The 18,318-nt window shown below is 37.0% G+C and overlaps 2 long non-coding RNA genes across 2 annotated transcripts in view; one reads left to right on the forward strand and one right to left on the reverse strand.

Annotated features, from left to right (window-relative positions):
* The window catches only part of LOC129479059 (uncharacterized), a 396,214-nt gene that overhangs the window by 312,740 nt on the left and 65,156 nt on the right, over nt 1-18,318 (reverse strand). Inside the window, exon 4 of the long non-coding RNA XR_008656542.2 lies at nt 13,410-13,505. This is a non-coding gene — a long non-coding RNA (uncharacterized lncRNA). The remainder of the gene's footprint in view (nt 1-13,409; nt 13,506-18,318) is intronic.
* On the forward strand, nt 3,534-5,588 carry LOC134736291 (uncharacterized). Its single transcript, XR_010120203.1, has 3 exons — nt 3,534-3,764; nt 4,080-4,251; nt 5,319-5,588. It is a non-coding gene; the product is annotated as an uncharacterized lncRNA (long non-coding RNA).

Consider the following 18,318-nt stretch of genomic DNA (forward strand, 5'->3'; position numbering starts at 1 on the left):
AGCTTGAAGACTCAACCTAGTCACTATTTTTTTCAGAAAATTCTTTGTGACCACACCCACCCACCCCAACTCAGGGCCACCTTGAAATCCCATACATGCCTTTAAGATAGCACTGATCATATTGTTTTCTGATAAATGCTTTACATGTCTCTTCTTTTTCACCAGGATCTTAGCACCCACCACAGTAGGTAGAAGGGAAGAAAGAAAGGAAAGAAGGGAGGAAGGGAAGGAGGAAGGGAAGGATGAAATGTTTACCATTTTCTAACCTAACTCAAGACACATTGTCTAGTAAATAATTTCTTTGCTACTAATTGGTTAAGAGTAATTTAAAAAGAAATAACCTTAGTGTCAATACTAGGATTCTATGTACACTGATGGTTTATGACAATACCAGGAAAATGATGTTCTAAGTTGAGACTAAAAATCTTAAGTTATCGATTTACTATAACACACATTACACCTCAAGCCTGGAAAAATGAAAATAAATATCCCATGGATGTACAACTGTTTTTACAAGGCATATACAGGCTGTTCTTGGTTTATGTACATTTGTGTTTTACATATTTGAAATACCACATAATTTTACTTAGACCTTTTAGTGAAATAATGTGGTGATGCAATGAAATGTGGGGCAAGTACCATGGTAGGTGGCCCCCCACAGCCTGGGAGCCTTAACTGCCAGGGAATGACAATGTCCAGTATCTATCCTTTACCCCCATAGTTTCTCTATTGCCTTGGAAATGAAATGCATTTGTGCTGTGTTTGTGTTGTTCTGCATTGAAGTTTTCTTTCTTTATATTAATTGCTTATGATTCTACAGCTACACAGATGAATGATGGCACTCACTTCACTGTTAACTATTTTCAATTTATTTAAGCATAGAAAGAAAATTTTAAGATTAAGTATAACCCATAGCCATCAACCCTGTGGCCACATTGCAGAAACTGATTTATCATCTATAATTCTTTCTCTGTTCACTCTACCTCTCACTCTATATAATTATCAAATAAGTCTAACTTTGCATAACTATAAATTAAATAGAGACAGTGATATCCTCCAAAAGTGGCTAAATGCCCTAACTTCCTTCCATGCCATTACTTGATTGAAAAATTATTTAAGATGTATTTATTTTTGTCTGGCATCTGTTTTAAAGAATTTAGCCACTAGTTATACCAAGGAATGTCTTCACACTTGAGTTTTTGATCTCCAACACACAGGAGATTGGAATCATATGTATACACTTGAAGAACATTAATTGATGACAAGCCTCACCCTGACGAAATGGCTTTAAAGATACTTACTATAAAACAATTAATATCAGAAGTTCAACTTAGGATATGAATTCTCATTTGTATTTTATTAGGACATTGAAAGGTTTCTGCAAATGAAGGTACAAAGAAGGCATGTCCCAGGCCAAAGTGCCTATGATGAAGGCAGCATAGGCTACACAAAGAAACAATGGAACTTAAATAATTTTGCAATTTAATCTACAAATATTTTTGAGCACTAATTATCTGCTGGAACACATGAATATATAAAATTTTATAGTGATATATATAGAAATTTAGGGCATAATTATGAGATCTTTTAGAATAATTTAGAAGAAGGTATGGGAGATCCAAAGGAATGACTAACCACATCTTTCAAGAGATGGACTTGTGCTGAACATCATCCTCTAGGAAACTTTTGGTGGAAGCAGAAGCAGAACAATCAAGAACTTCTCACATTGACTGGGTTTACCCAAATTTTCTCTTTTTCACATATAAAGTTTTAAGTTTCACATTAAGCCATACTTCTATTCTAATGGGAAGTATTAGACTTCCCATTATCCATGTTAAATTTCATCAATCCAGTTTGTTAATATTTTTTGATACCTACGTTTTTGTTATTGTTGTTGTTTATCAGCCAACTGAAGAACCATGTGTTTTTTCCTATTGTGGTAAAATATGTATCACATGAAATTTATCACCTTAACCATTTTTAAGTATACAGTTCAATGGCATGAAGTATATTCATGCTGTGGTGTGCCCATTACCACCATCCATCGCCATAACTTTTGCATCGTCCCAAACTGAAATTCTATACCACCAAACACTAGCTCCCTATTCCCTCCTGTCTCCAGTTCCTGGAAATCATCTTTTTTTTTTTTTCTCTGTCTCACTCCATCTTTTGTAAATACTTTATTTCTTTAGAGCAGTTTTATGTTCACAGTAAAATTGGGAGGAAGGTACAGAGAGATTGCCCACATACCCTTGTCCCCACACATGCACAGTCTCCCCTATTATCAACAACCCCACCAGAGTGGCACATTTGTTAAAACTGATTAACTTATGGTAACCTACCATTATCAATGAAAGTCCATAATTTACATTTGGGTTCACTCTTGCTATTGTACATTCTGTGGGTTTGGACAAATGTATAGTGATATGTACGCATCAGTGTACTGTCATACAGAGTATTTTCACTGCCCTGAAAGCTGATACCTAATTTTGACATAAAACGTATTCTTTATTATTTCCTCCAGTTTCACGTCATCTGCATCCTTAACAAAAAGTATTTACCTAAGTCTGATAAAATTATTGGCCTGGACAGGACCAAGGACCTTAAGGTTTACTGAGTCCCCAGGAGTCTCCCCCCAATAGCTATTGCAACACTCATTGGGTACTAACCATTATACATCCACCAAATAGAAAACTGTCAAGCCCTGTTTTCATCTTTAAGATTTTACAAAGCTGAAACATGCTACTAGGTAAGAAACAGATTTCACCTAGCTCACATATACTACTCTTGTAACTATAGGATATCGTAAATGGCAAAAATTCTATTCACAAGATGAAATGAAGGTGATAGGTCTTAATTTGTTCTTAAGGATGGTCAGCTAACCCTCAAAGATCACCATATCTTTTTTAATTGCTCAAACATTTTGTTTTTTTATTTACCTATGTAAGAATCAAAAGCTTCTTCAAGTGTTGTAAAGCTTTTGGAAGTCAAGCTATTGGCTTGGCCACCTGCCAGCCATGGCTCTCCACACTCCTCAAACATGGCTGACAGTGCCGCAGCCATCTAATCCACAGCATCTCTCAGCCGTCAAGCAGTCCTGATATTCCATCTGGACAGAGGGCTCCATCCCCTTTACAGAAAGGTAACACTCCCTGGGAATCGTGTTGCCCTGATCGGATTTCCATATCCTCCCCTTCATGTTAGTTCTTCTCTTTCCTGCCTGTTTTTGCGCTGATGTGAGAAGTTGAAAGAGGCATTTTATAATTTATTCAGTTGACAATGGACACCTTGCTCTTTAAGAAAAAAACGAACAAACAAAAGGCTGAGACAAGAGAATCACTTGAACCCAGGAGGCGGAGGTTGCGGTGAGCCAAGATCACGCCATTGTACTCCAGCCTGGGCGACAGAGTGAGACTACGTCTCAAAACAAACAAACAGAAGAATAAATGCCACCAAATGTAATGTAAGGACCATCAACTCATGGAGCCTAGAGGAACTCATGTGAGTGAGAAGATAGAAGGGAGCATATTTTTATAGAGAGTACTTTTATTTGCAGGAGATTCCCTCTATAGTTGCTGAACCTGTCAATGTAACAAGAAGGGTGGAGGGTGTCCCTCTCAAGATGATCTGAGGGACATTGGTGAGCAACCAGCTAGCTGACGCAGTATGAGGACACTGTCTTCCATGCCACTGCCTCCTCAGAAGAGTCTGCCCGGTTCATCTGTCAGTTCAGCAGCGGCTCTGTGACGGCCAGATGCCTGGCGGTAAGTCAATACGTTCCCCTTGAGACAAGGAAAATTCCGCAGGTCAGATTTGCTAAGCAAGTAGACTACAAAAAGCACCGACTGCATACAAATGCTGTAGTAAATTAAGATAATGATATTGGCTGTTTATGGTAGATAAAACATAAATCTGTAATAGAAGCATCTAGAAGATCCCAGCACCCAGTGTATCAACATCAGAAAGAGCAGTTATGATTGTTGTCAAGGAGAAAAAAAAAAAAGTCCAGGGCCTGACTAACATTTAGAGATATAAAGCTTTCATATCCTTCAGCCTTCTTTCCTTTGTGATTTCCACAGGATTTTCATTTCCAGAGATATTATACTACTTGCTTTCAAAGGAATTCAATATTTTCATTCAGAAAAGTAATTTCACAGGAAAGTAACACAGAGTGATGTCCTGGGTATTCATTTTCAGAGCCAATCTTACAAAGTCAATTTGTGCTGCAAGGAGCTGGGGCGACATGAAAAGGTACAGATCCTGTGTATTTGGGTTTCTTCTTTCCCATTCCCCACTTGCAGGATGCTTGGACACCCCATAAGCATTTGAAAAGAATTATCTGGCGTTAAAAACAAAACATGCTGCCAACTCCCTTAATAACATCACCCGGTATAAACCAAAGACACGGCTCCTGAGCCAGGGACTAGATTGTGGCTTCATCCCTTCTGCCCTATAGTAAAAGTTCTATTGCTGTAACCATCACAATCACTCTGTTTATTTTCTGCACGTTGTTTGAGAAATTGGAGGAGAAAGCAGCAAGTCTAAGGTGAAAGATGAGGAGATGAGTTACTTGCTTAGGTACTTCTGTGCAGATAGAAAGCTAATCCTGATAAAAACCAAAGCTGAAATCCTTCCAACCCACATAAAGTCAAGGTCAGACAACATTAGCCAATCAAGTTGGATGCTGACCGATTTTTTTGTAGTGAATCAAAGACCGACAGAGAGACAGAGGTAGCCAGAGAAAGGATGTGAGGGGAAAGGAGTGGAGAAAGGAGGAGGAAAGCACCCAGATAGAGATGCACAGATGGACTGACAGAGCGAAGGAGAGACAGAGATGGGGGTGCTGGGAAGAAGTAGCTCCTTTTTCTATTCCTGTTCCTCGACAAATTTCAGGATCAAAAGGCATAAAAAAATCTTCAAGTTTTTCATCAGGCATTTGGGGTGACTGAAGAACAAGGTCCAGCTGCCAATGGGTGTTTTCCCTAGGGTTTCTGAATCAGCCGCATGCCCTAACCTTGAGGACAACATTGTTTATTCCTGGTGGAAAGATAAGCCAGCCAGCCCCGGCCCCACCCCCCCAGCAAAGCAGAGTGGGCATTGCCGGTGAACAAAGAAAGAGTGCTGTACAGCAACAAGCATTTGGTTTTGATTAGCGGATATTCAGGGACTGTGCAAGTTCTATTAAAATAAGCACAAAACCATTTTAAAGGGCTTTTTCTTTTCTTTCTCTTTCCCCCCTCGGTTTATATTGTTAATCTTTCTTCCTGGACGGCTCCTCACAAATGCCTTTTGTTTTCTCGTGTGATTCTACGTGCCAGGACTCTAAGAAGGGAAGACGAGGTCCTGTTCTGGCATGCTTTCAAGTCTCTTCCATAGGAGATGAAGGCTTGTTGCTGTGCCTTCAAGGGTATAAATTTAGAGGCCGCCAAACCGTCCGGAGGTAATTCAAATGCTGGTAAATGTTGGAATCCACCCTGGCCCCTGCTCATGTGAATACCCTGGCACTAACCCCACTCACAGGAAACGAAACCAATTTGGGAAAGCGAAGAGAGAATAAACATGCAATTAAAATGGCCACTTCTCCTGGTTTCTTCCTTTAGTTCTTTTTTTAACACTGCATCCCATTCTATAATCTGATGATGAAATGGGCCTGGTTAATTATAACAACATACAAAAGATCGCTGTCTTTTCCCCACAGTGACTATGCTAGCTTTGAATTCTTTTTTTTTTTTTTTTTTTTTTTTTTTTGGTGAGGGGTATGAGCAAGGGGGAGAGAGGTGGATAAACTTCAAGTAAGCCGTCATTTTGGAAGAGCCACTATTTTTATACTGTTTGCAAACCCTTCACCAGAGTGAACATTACAGAAATGGCACTTCCCTTTCCATTTATCTATCTTCCTCCTTTATACATAGATAGACAAATAAAAATGAATCTTTCCAGAGGCAGCATGCATGCCACTTCTATATATTCTTCAGATGGCTTATTTTTATTCAGCTTAAAGCATAACCTATCATTTTTATTCAAGATTCCATCCAGCCTCTCTCTCTCTCTCTCCAAGCAAGTCTTCAAGAAGCCCTGCTGCCCTGCTTTGTTCCAGAGACTCTGCTAAAGGCCAAAAGATGGAGATAGCACACCCATCTGGTTTGTTTCCACATCCTCAGAGAAGGGGTTGAGAGAGCCCCCTCCAGTGGAAGGAACAAGGTGGTTGGGAATCAGCATTACCAGTCTTCTCTTTGTTTGTTTGTGATTAGCTTCTTGTGCTCATCTCAGAAAGACTCTCAATATCCATGGGGAAATAATACCACAAAAGGAAGCTCCCCCAGCAAACAGGAGAATGGTTGTCAGTGCTTTGAAATCCTTACATTGAAGGATTCAATTTTGGTGTCAAAAAAACATAAGCATCTCACTTCTCCCTTCATCCTTTTTTCCTATTCCCTTTTCCCCCTCTACTTAATTCTACGCAGTGTGTGAATTTTATATGCATCAACCTGAAAGCATCTGCTAGAAAATAACAGCCAACCTGTATATGAAATAGGAATAGATTCCATGTCAGAGCAAAATTAAGACCTTGACGCCTCATCGTTTTCATAATCTTAACATCATGTTTGGCGAATAAATACCACAGGAATACGAAATAGCAGTTGAGAAAAAAAATGAATATTGAAATTTTTAAAATGGCCAGTGTCCAAAATAGTAATATTCACAGGGAAGTGTTTTGACATCTGAGATCACCTCCATTTTCTTTAGAGCTGAGCATGCTTGATTTGGTAGGACTGATTTGAACAGACACATTATTACAATGGATTTCAAATGGCTCTCCTCTTTTTTACCCCCTCAATTTTTACAATTACCCATCACTCCAATTTCAGAAGAAAAGCTTAAGGCACAAAATTTAAAGTCAGATGATCTGGGGCTAGAATCCTTGTTTTGTCACTCTCCAAATGAGTAGATTTGCGAACCTGAATTAATCTTTCTGAGCTTCGGTTGACAGCTAAGAAGTCGGGGGAAATTAACAGACCCATTCTTACAGAGTAGTAGTCAGGGTTTAATAATAATATATATTTTTAGATGATTTATAAAGTCATGATAATTATTATAGCTAATACTTATTGCACACTTAAAAATGTATCACTCATAGTTTTGAGAGTTTCGCACATATTAGCTCATTCACTATGAGATAGGGTTATTGGGAAAATTAAATAAGTTAATTCATGTAAATGAAGTAATATGTTTAGGCCTAGCCCATGGTAATGGAATTATTATTAGGCCTTTTACACAGATGAGGAAACTGAGGCACAGGGAGGTTAAGTGTCTTACTCAGTATTTCAGATTTAGGAAACAGAAGAACCAATATTCTAACAGACCAGGCTGGCCCCAAAGCCTATAATTGTAATCACTGTACTATATGTTCAAGCTCTTTGAGTTCTTTATAAAGTATAAAATATAATATATATTAATATATTGTATACATATGTGTGTATGCAAACACTCACAGAGTTAATTCCCCATATTAAAACATAAAATACTCGGATTAAGTTTCCACCACCCAGTCCAACCCCACAAGTAAGGAATGAACACTGCAACTGGGGACTGGCCTGATTTATATTCTGAAATCATCATATTCTCATCTAAGTACCCTTCCTGCCCATATTTTCCTTTCTGGCTGATGGGGGTTGTTCAGCTGGGCTTTGTGTGAGTTACAAAGCTGCAACAATTACATGACGGAGTCCAGGAGCATGTTAACCACACACACACAAAAAAAACAACAGTTGTCATAAACACTGCGCATCTTATGCAGTGCTTCAGTCTTTACGTAAGATTAATTAAAGAGCAGATGTTCTGTCATACCCTGCGTTAGGTATGGTTATCTTTGAGATTCCAGTTTCTCCATTTGCCGGGTTTTAATTTGCATCATTATGCATTTTGAGCCTGGGGCATGAGTAGTCAAGTGGTAAACATTAGCTATACTGCACTGTATTTCCAAATGCACCTTCACTATTAGGCTGACTAATAGAATTCAATTCTATTTTCAGCCGAATCCTCTCAATTTTCATTTGCTTTTGACATGTTACATGGCAGAAGGAAAGAGAAGGGAAAATGAAGGAGAGAGAGGCAGCTACAGCACTCTGTGCATAGGCCGCCCATCAGCAAGAGAGCCCCCTCCTGTTGGGTTTTGACCATGCACCAGCATCGCCTTCCTTTTCCACATAGCTGTGACAATCCTAAAATTTATCCTCTCATCCTCATGTTAGAGGTTGACACTCCAAATAGGGCACGAGGTCTTTGCTTTTGTTGTTAAAAATTGGAGGCACCTAAGTGTATTCTGATTTTCTAAAGGCAACTACTGAAAATTGATGTCAGAAAACTTTTCAGGCCGTGATCAAAGTCTGATATGAATTAATTTGTCATTATAACACAGCCCCACTTGCCAGGCATTTCAGGCCAGGACTTGGGAAAGGCAGCAGATATCTGGGTTGACAATTTCATTTAAAGGACAGAAAGCTTTCTGCTTTCTTTTCATTGGTATCTTGATTTAATGAACACACAAACAGACCATCGCCATATGCTCCAAATACCAGCTTGCTGTTCTTCAAGAAGCAGCTTGGGAAAATGCCAAGGCAAGAAGCTTGGAAGAAACTTGAAAAGGCTTCAAGACATATCTTTGTAGCCTGGGATAGCAAATGCACCAGTGATTAATTACGCTGGGGTTGGACGTGAATAGGAATGTCAATAAGGCGTTCGTAGCACTGCAATAGTGGGCATGTTGGCCTGATAATAGAATCCTTTATGTTTTCATTTCCTGAGTTTCCTTTCTGTTGGTAACACATTCACATTCGGGTCAGAGATATAAGAAGACAATGTCATGCTGCTGCTCATTATAGAATCATTAGATCAGGTGCAAACACAACCAAGGAGGAGGTGTCCCTAGGAAACAGGAACTCCAGAATTTGTGCCAGAGAATTCTTATCTGAAGAGAAATCCATAACTGTCTCTTGTCTCAGAAATCCTCCACTATCTCCCTGACTGATACTCAAGAGCAGTAAGGGGTAAGGGGGTGGCTTTCCTCTGTTGGCAACATCTCATGTAGAATCTCCCCAGATGACTTTGAAAAATGACTCCCCTCCTTCAGAATCCAGAGTTAGAGTTTGCTGAGGTGTTTTGAGTAAGAAAGGTTACCTTATTCCATTTTCTCTCTTACAAGAAGAAGGTGAAGGAAGAATAGGAGAGGGAGAAGAAGAAAGGCTTTTTATTCAGAGCAGAATACTTAATTGAGTCTAATAATAGGGAAGCACTTGTGGAATTTCAAGCATCAGAATATAGAAAAGTTCATTTGAAAATGAGGATTTCAACTCAAATCTTGGGGTTTGTGTGATCTACTTCCCAATTCAACTTCTAGATTTCTTCCCTCCTACATTCCCTGATGTGATGTTCAGCCCATGTGCATGTTGAATGGCTTTCCATCAACTACAAGTCATATTCCAGAATCCTTTGCCTTGCATAAGTGGTCCTTTATGACCAGCCCTATCTTACAGTTCTTGCCTCAGCTCCTACTCTTCCACCTGCACACTCTCCATTCCTTTCATCATCCTACATAGAGAAAGCTAAAGAGTGCTAGCTCTTTGAAACTTTAGGCTTTTGCCTGTTTATTCTTTCTAACTGAAATTTCTTTCTTCACATTGTCTTTCTAGGATAAACTCTTGCTACATCTTTTACTGCTCTCCAGGGATCTTATCCCATATTTTTCACTAATGCTTGTTTTGAATGTCTCAGCACCACCTAAAACAAAAAACATTTAGTATTTAATTCATCTTCCCTCCCCAAAATCCTCATTTGTCATTTCAGGGCATATGAGGACCATAAGTCCACTAACATTAAAAATACTGATTTTATATTTGACTGTTCCTTTTCTTCTAACTTCCTGAATACCACTGATAATTTCTGATGAGTCAACCTCTAGAATCACTATCCCATCCAAAATCTATATGCTCTACCTAAATTATCTCCTTGGTTATCTCTCTATATATAGTCATTTCTTTACTCCAGAAATTTGTTTTATCCCAATCTATTGTGACTATCACTTCATTGATCTCCTTTCTTTCCAAACTTTAATTCCTTCTATCCATCTTACCTTAAGTCATAGCATTAATTTGTGATACTTAAAATATTCATTCATTCAGTCTTTCCTTTGATATATATATAAGCATATATGCCTGGTACCAGAAAGAACACCCCTTAAGAATATAATTCCCATATACACATTTACAATGTCAATCAGTGACTTAAGCTTTGTCTCTTTTAAATAAATGGATATTAAGTAAATGACTGAATTAATAAATTAATAAACAGGGCTTATAGTTTAGTAACATTGCAAGATAAGTAATAATAAAAATGCTTCTGGGCCAGGTGTGGTGGCTCACACCTGTAATCCCAGCACTTTGGGAGGCTGAGGTGGGCAGATCACAAGGTCAGGAGATCGAGACCATCCTGGCTAACATGGTGAAACCCGGTCTCTACTAAAAATACAAAAAATTAGCCGGGCATGATGGCGGACACTAGTAGTCCCAGCTACTCTGGAAGCTGAGGCAGGAGAATAGCATGGACCTGGGAGGCGGAGCTTGCAGTGAGCCGAGATCGTGCCACTGCACTCCAGCCTGGGCCACAGAGCAAGACTCCATCTCAAAAAAAAAAAAAAAAAGCTTCTATGAAATACATCAAGATAATCTGTAATTGATTGCCAGATGAACAATATCAACATTCTGGACTAATATAATCAGAGAAACTTCTAGAGAAGGTAAGGGCGAAGAAAGAAAACTAATATTTATTGAACAGATATTACATACACAGCCCTATTCTAGGTGAATTACATAACTTCTTTTGTGTAATCATTACAACAGCCCTATGAATAAGCCCATTTTACAGATGGACTAAAGAGGCTCATGAAAGTTAAATAACTGCCCAAGGTCATTTAAGTGGAAAGGGTTAGAACTGAGGTTTGAAACAAGGAAAATGTGGTCCTAATGTCTACATCCTTTCACTGGGCCAAGCTGGAAAAGACAAGGTAGATGTAAAAGCATTTCAAAGAAAGACTAGATAGGTTGTGGTTACTGGTTTTACATGGTAGATCTCCATGAAGGAGGGCTCAAAACTTACCTTCAAATTTTCAATCATAATGTCTGGGAACAAAATTAGAAGTGTATCATAATATCACTTTGTACCGTATCATTTTATATACAACTATAATTTGTCAATTTACAATTCAAAAAATGAGAATATTATAACAAAGAGAAAAAAATGAAAATATAAAGACTATAAAAATGATACACAAAATCAATGAAATTAAGAATTGGTTTTCTTAAAAGATAAAATTGACAAACCCTTAATCAGACTAAGAAAAATGATACATGACAAATAATATCAAAAATGAAAGAGGAGACTTATAACTGATAACATAGAAATACAAAGGATCATGAGAGGTTACCATAAGCAATAATACACAAACAAATTGGGCAATCTAAAAGTGATGAGTAAATTCTTTGAAACATATAGTTTACTAAGACTGAATCATGAAGAAATCAGAAATCTGAACAGACCAATGACTAGCAAGGGAATTAAATCAGTAACTTAAAGTATCCCATCAAGAAAAAGCCCAGGACCTAATGGCTTGAGCCCTTATCAAATATTTAAAGAACTAATATCAATCGTTCTCCAACTCTTCCAAAAAATTAAAGAGAAGGGAATACTTCTAAACTCATTTTATGATGACTGCATTACTCTGACACCAAAGCCAGACAAGGAGACTACCAAAAAAGAAAATTATAGGCCAATATCCCTGATGAACATAGATATAAAAATTATCAGCAAAATACTAGCAAACCATGGTCAACAGTACATTAAAAGGATCATTCACCACGACCAAGTGGGATTTATCCCTGAGATGCAAGGATGGTTCAACATGCAAATCAATACAGGTGATTTCCATATTCACAGAATGAAGAAGAAAAACCATATGATCATCTCAGTAGATGTATAAAAAGCATCCGACAAAATTCAACACCTTTTCACAATAAAAACTCACAATAAATTAAGTATAGAGGGAATGTTCCTCAACCAAACAAATGACATGTATGACAAGCCCACAGCTAACATCATACTCAATGGTGGAAAAACTGAAGGCTTTTTCTCTAAGATCAGGAACAGGATAAGGATGCCACTCTTACCACTTCTATTCAACATAGCACCAGAAGTCCTAGACAAAGCAATTAGGCAAGAGAAAAAAATAAAACATCCAAATGTGAAAGGAAGAAGTGAATTCTATCTGTTTGCTGATAATATAATCTTACATATAGAAATCCCTGAAGATTCCATCAAAAAAACCATTATACCTGATAAACCTAAATTCAGTAAAGTTGCAGGATTAAAAAAAAGTGTGAAAGGTGTATCACTAATGAGTTTATTTGCAGACATACTGAGTTCAATCAGAAATATCTGCCTTTAACTCTAGGTTTCTTTTATTTGGATAAGGTCTTCATGAGTTCCTCAATGTCAGCAGGATATTAGATATAGATTACTCTAAAAAACTGAAAAATGACCCTCAAACAATGAACTTACTTTTTAAGATGTTTTGATATGCCTGGTTAGACCACAGTCTGATGTGATCAATTTGGTTGGTAAGAACAGGTTTAAGGAGGTTAAAGGTGGTATAGTAAGAACACTCTGAGCTGGGCAGAGCTTCATGTAGCACTTGGGACAATGTTCCATCCAGTGCCCAAACTCTGTGTCAGATACCTCAAGACTGCTCTTCTAGATGGTGCTCATCACTTGCAGTGACAAGAATCTCATCTCATTGTTAGAATGATCTAATAGTGGAGAAATGCTTTTTCTTTTGGAATCAAAATCCAACCTTTTATTACATTGATCTAATAGTCCTAGCTCTGCTGGCCCTTTGAAACATGATAGCCCTTCCTGTATTTAATGACAACATTTGTATTTCCCTTCAGTCTTTTCTTTTCCATGCTACAATAATGGGCCTTGTTCATAGGGAGAGAAAACAATCTTTAATCCACACAGTAAGTTTATTATATGTGTTTATCTGACCACTTACCTCCATTTTCCAAAAGAGAATATTAAGTATTAATCAGGATTTGCAATATGCCCAAATTCACAAAGCCCACAGAGGGATAAGAATGTAAACCCAGGCCTGTATTATAGCCAAAACCCTTTTCTTTCCATTATGAATTGCTGTCTTCAACTTTCCCATTAAATATTTATTTACAGATAGTATATTTCCCCCTTTAAAATTTTTTAAGGGACTCAAAAATGAGCAAATATAAAAACTGAACAGTCAAAATTTATATAACAAGATGACAAAAACAGCACAGGAGATCATAGCTGGGCATGGTGGCTCATACCTGTGATCCCAGCACTTTGGGAGGCTGAGGCGGGAGGATTGCTTGAGTCTAGGAGTTAGAGACCACCAGCCTGGGCAACAAAGTGAGATTCCGTCTCTAAAAAAAAAAAAGAAAAGATCATTATACCTGACACCAACTGTTAGGAAAGTATCTAAGCATTACATTTAGCTTTGAGCTTCCTGGCACTCAAGGCAAGAAAAAAATTAAAATTACAGTTTCATGGTTCTTGCTGTAGGATAAAAGGAAGTTAATCAGCACATGAGAAGAGAGAAATGTTTTTCTGGCTCTGCATTTTAAGAAGAACTCCAAACAAGCATTTATTTATCACATAGTTATAAGAAGAACTCATAACCTAGATGTTGAGTAAAACAACAGATGATGTCTTCAGTGTGGCTTTACAGAAGATAAAGCAACAGTCCTCACGTAACTATGTCTTATGGAGATTCCTTGTTGAAGCAAAGGGAAAAATACTAAACTGGTACTCATTGAAGGCAATTCTAAAATGCTAATATACAAATACAAAACTAATATAATACAAAGCAAATATAACCCACAAGTATTGCATATACATTTTCTTGGGCCTCTGTTACTTATCTAGGCTGAGTTAGAAACTTTGAAACTCTAGCTCTGCTCTGGCCAGGACCTACATAAAAGAAATGTCCTCACATACATGCTTTGATAATCTCATTTTCTGCTGAGTTCTGTGTTTCCATTACCTGGCCTTTTATTTTTGGATGTCCAAATGGTTTCTTCCTGTTCCTTCTCTATCATGTTTTCTGAATTCTCAATTCCAACTCTTGGTGCAGCATTTCTAAGAATGCTTCTTCCCCAGAAGACCGTTTTACTTGGTGAGCCCTAGGATCTTCCTTCCTCAGTTTCTGCTCCAGCCAGGGGCACAGACAGCCCAATAGGCACACAGACAGCAAATCCCTTAGAGGCTTTCTCAAAAAAGCAATCAACTCAACTGTGCTCTGGGAGAGAACTACAGCAATCAATTGCAGACTGAGCTTTCTGGCAGCACCAAGGGTACAGTTATTCTATGTGGTTAAACGAAGCAGATTCCAACGGCTTTTGATATGAGACATTCCAGTGGCACAATTGACATTCTGTTGGGGTAATTGTGGAATCTGACTTATACTTTCCCAGATGATGTGGGTGAGGTAGATTATGAAAGTGCTTGCAGATACAGTTAGATTTTTCTCAAAAAGAAGATTTAGAACTGCTTAAGAGCTCAGATGAATCTGATTGAGTTCAGAACATGGGAGAGATTCTCTCCCTCAGTTGCCTATGTTTCTTTGTTTTTAGTTGACAAATGTTAAGAAAACTCTAAATAAAATTGGAAATTTACCTACAGTCCACCATCCACCCATCCCCATCAAACTGACTTCCTTTTCCTGTGTTCTGTTTTAGCCTTTGCCTATCTACAGGTATAATTCTTAAGTTACAATTATTGCATAGGCATACTTTTATATTTTGCTTTTTTCCCCATTTGTATTCCAAAACACATTTAAACACATTTCATATTACATGAGTTACTACATGGTTTCCACAATTATCATATTTGATGGAGCCACACTTCCATCAAGCATTATGATTTAATTAACCATTTGACTACATAGCCATTTAATTTGTTTGAATTATTTGGATTATTTCCACCTGACAAGGGCAAATAAGTTTTTTAAACCAAACCATATAAATGTCTTGTAAAACGGATTTTTGCAATGAGAGTTTCCATTTCCATACCTACCAGCAACATATGAAAAAATAATCTTCACCACAGCTATACTAACATTGGGGATTTGTATGTTTTCACATATTAATGTAGAATGGTACACGTACATGTATTTAGTGAAGTGGCCTAGAAATTCACAACAATTATCATAACAATAAATGTAAAAGATAGTGATGTTGCCAGTCAAACATCCCTCTCCCTTCTTCCTTGCTGATGGAGGCTAGATTTTGTCCTGGTTTCCATCTGTCCTCCATGTGACTCAGAAATAAATGCTGATTACTTAAGACCAATATTGAAAATCTCATTTCCTTGACCATGAGTCTTGAGAAGAGGTCATATAGCTCTTCTAGGAAGGAAGAAAGAAGGGAGAGGGATGTTTGGTAATATCACTATCTTTTACACTTATTATTATGACAATTGTTATGAATTTCTAGACCACTTCACTAAATACATGTACATATCCCATTCTACATTAAAACATGAAAAAAATACAAATCCCCAATGTTAGTATAGCTGTGGTGAAGAGGACTTTTTCATATGTCGCTGATGGGTATGGAAATGGAAACTATCACTACAAAAATTATTTTTATAAAAAAAATCAGTTTTCTTTGCTTCTAAAAAAGACACAAAACAACTGAACATAACTCTATACTCTATATCAAACCGATAACATAGTCACAGTCATGTCAATATACTGTATCTGATTATATATCTTTAGTGATATTCTAAAACCAAAAAGAACTAAAAAGAAATCTTAAAAAATTCACTCAGTAGAATTTTTTAACAGCATTGTTGGTATTATGATTTTTAAGTTAATTCACATGTATTATAATTTGTTGCATATATATTTATTTATATTTACTATAAGAAAACATACAAAGTAAAATAAGACAGCATAATGTTAGATTCAAATAGAAAATATCAAAACAAACTAATGATTACATAGATTACACTAACACATGAGGGAACTTCAAAATCTTACAGAAAATGGAATTGAAAGATAAAAATTTCAAATATAAACTTTATTTCTCAACATAAGCTCCATCAAGTTCAAGACACTTTTGTAACCAGTGAAACCAGCCATTTAGTCCATTTCTAAAGAATTGAGGGTCCTATGTATTTAACCAACTCAATGCAGTCTTTTTTACATTGTTAACTGAAGGAAAATGAGTACCCCCTTAAAGGTTTTTCTAAGGTTAGGAAACAAAAAGAAGTCAGAAGAATTCAAATCAGGACTGCACAGTGGATGCTTAGTGATTTCTCATCAAAACTCTTACCCTGTGTAATGAGAGGAATGAGCAGGACCATTGTTGTGGTGAAGGACTCTTTAAAAAGCTTCCCTGGGCATTTTCTGCTAAAGCTTTGGTTAACTTTCTCAAATCACTCTCATAATAAGTAGATGTTATAATCATTTGGCCCTCCAGAAAGTCAACAAGCAAAATACCTTGACCATCCCCCAAAACTGCTATCATGACCTTTGCCCTTGAGACCAGTCACTTTTGCTTTTATTATACCACTTCCTCCTCTTTGTAGCCATTGCTTTGATTGTGCTTTGTATTCATAATTGTACTGGTAAAGCCATGTTTAATCTCCTGTTACAATTCTTCAAAGAAATGCTTCAGGAGCTTCATCTTACTTAAAATTTCCATTGAAAGCTCTGCTCTTGCCTGCAGCCAAGTATAATGGTTTTGGCACACAATGAGGGGAAAGCTTACTCAACTTTAATTTTCCATCAGAATTGTGAGTTAACTAATTGAGATGTCTATGGTGTTGGCTATTGTTTGTACAATTAATCATTGGTCCTGTTTAATTAGGACACGAACAAGATAATTTTCTCCCTTGCAAACTGATATGGATGGCCTGCTACTGCAGGCTTCATCTTCAACATTGTCTCATTTCTTCTTAAAACAAGTCATCCATTTGTAGACTGCTCATTTATTTGGGGCATTGCTCCCAGAAACCTTTTGTTAAGCAACAATGATTTCATATTCTTCCACCCAGGCTTCATCATAAATTTAATGTTTGTTTTGCTTGAATTTTAGCAGAATTTATGTTACTCTAATAGGTGCTCTCTTCAACTGCCATCTCAGCCTTCTGAGTACTTCAAACTAGATCTTGTTCGTGCTTGTTATAACAAGTTGTTTGAGTTTATTTTGGTTCAAAATTTTAAAATCCATGCATAGTTTTTCATAATACACATTTTCCAAGAACTTTTTGAAGGCCTATAACATATGCCAGCTCTTTCCACTGACAGAGGTTAGAATGACTGATAAGCCACCATCAGTAAGCACACCTAGTATATATCTTGATTTCTAATTGCCAGTCCCCACTTATGGGAATAACACCTTCTTGAAAAAAATGGCTAATTCTATGTCTGGGACAGAAAAGTACAAAGGTTAATCCTAGATACTTTATTTTGCCAGAAAACTAAAGGAATAATGTCAAAAGAACACCAAAGCCAGCTCAAAGCTGTTGCCACTGGCAAAACTGGGGTCAATTTAAGCATCAAAAAGAGCAGTCACTATAATCAACCATAACATTTTATTCAAAATAAATGTATGAATCCATAGGAACATTTAAGTAAAAAGTGAAGGTATCTTTTTTAAAGAAAATTACAAATAAATGTGAAAAAGGTAGAATGTGAATAAATAAATGTGAAAAATAAATGTGAAAAAGGTAGAATTAGAACAATATTTTGTAACCCATAATGTAATAATCAATTCAAGTAAGTATCATCAATTGATGTTAAAACCACTAGCTGAGGAACAGAATGCTGGCAAATTATCATGTCCTCACCCAGATTGATTACTGAACTTTGAAGAGAATATATGCTTTTATAATGGATATATGACTGTCACCACCTTAATCAAATAATCAAACTTATTAGCAGTAGGACATTCATTGTACCCTGATATGCTGTGATGTGCAGTACATGGCATGACCCATGAAGTCATCTTGCCAAAAATAATCTAAATCTACTCAAGCACTAGGACTAGTGTCTACATATACAATGAACTGATGAAAAATTTAGATGATACCACAAGAAAACAATCAGATAAATTCAGTATGTGGTACATATTGCAATGCCTGAACTGTTCGAAAGCATCAGTGTCACTAAAATAAAAAGTTATGGGGACTGTTCTAGATAAAGAGAGACTACAGCATAAACAAATACAA

Source organism: Symphalangus syndactylus, chromosome 3, assembly GCF_028878055.3.
Source record: "Symphalangus syndactylus isolate Jambi chromosome 3, NHGRI_mSymSyn1-v2.1_pri, whole genome shotgun sequence".
NCBI lineage: Eukaryota > Metazoa > Chordata > Mammalia > Primates > Hylobatidae > Symphalangus > Symphalangus syndactylus.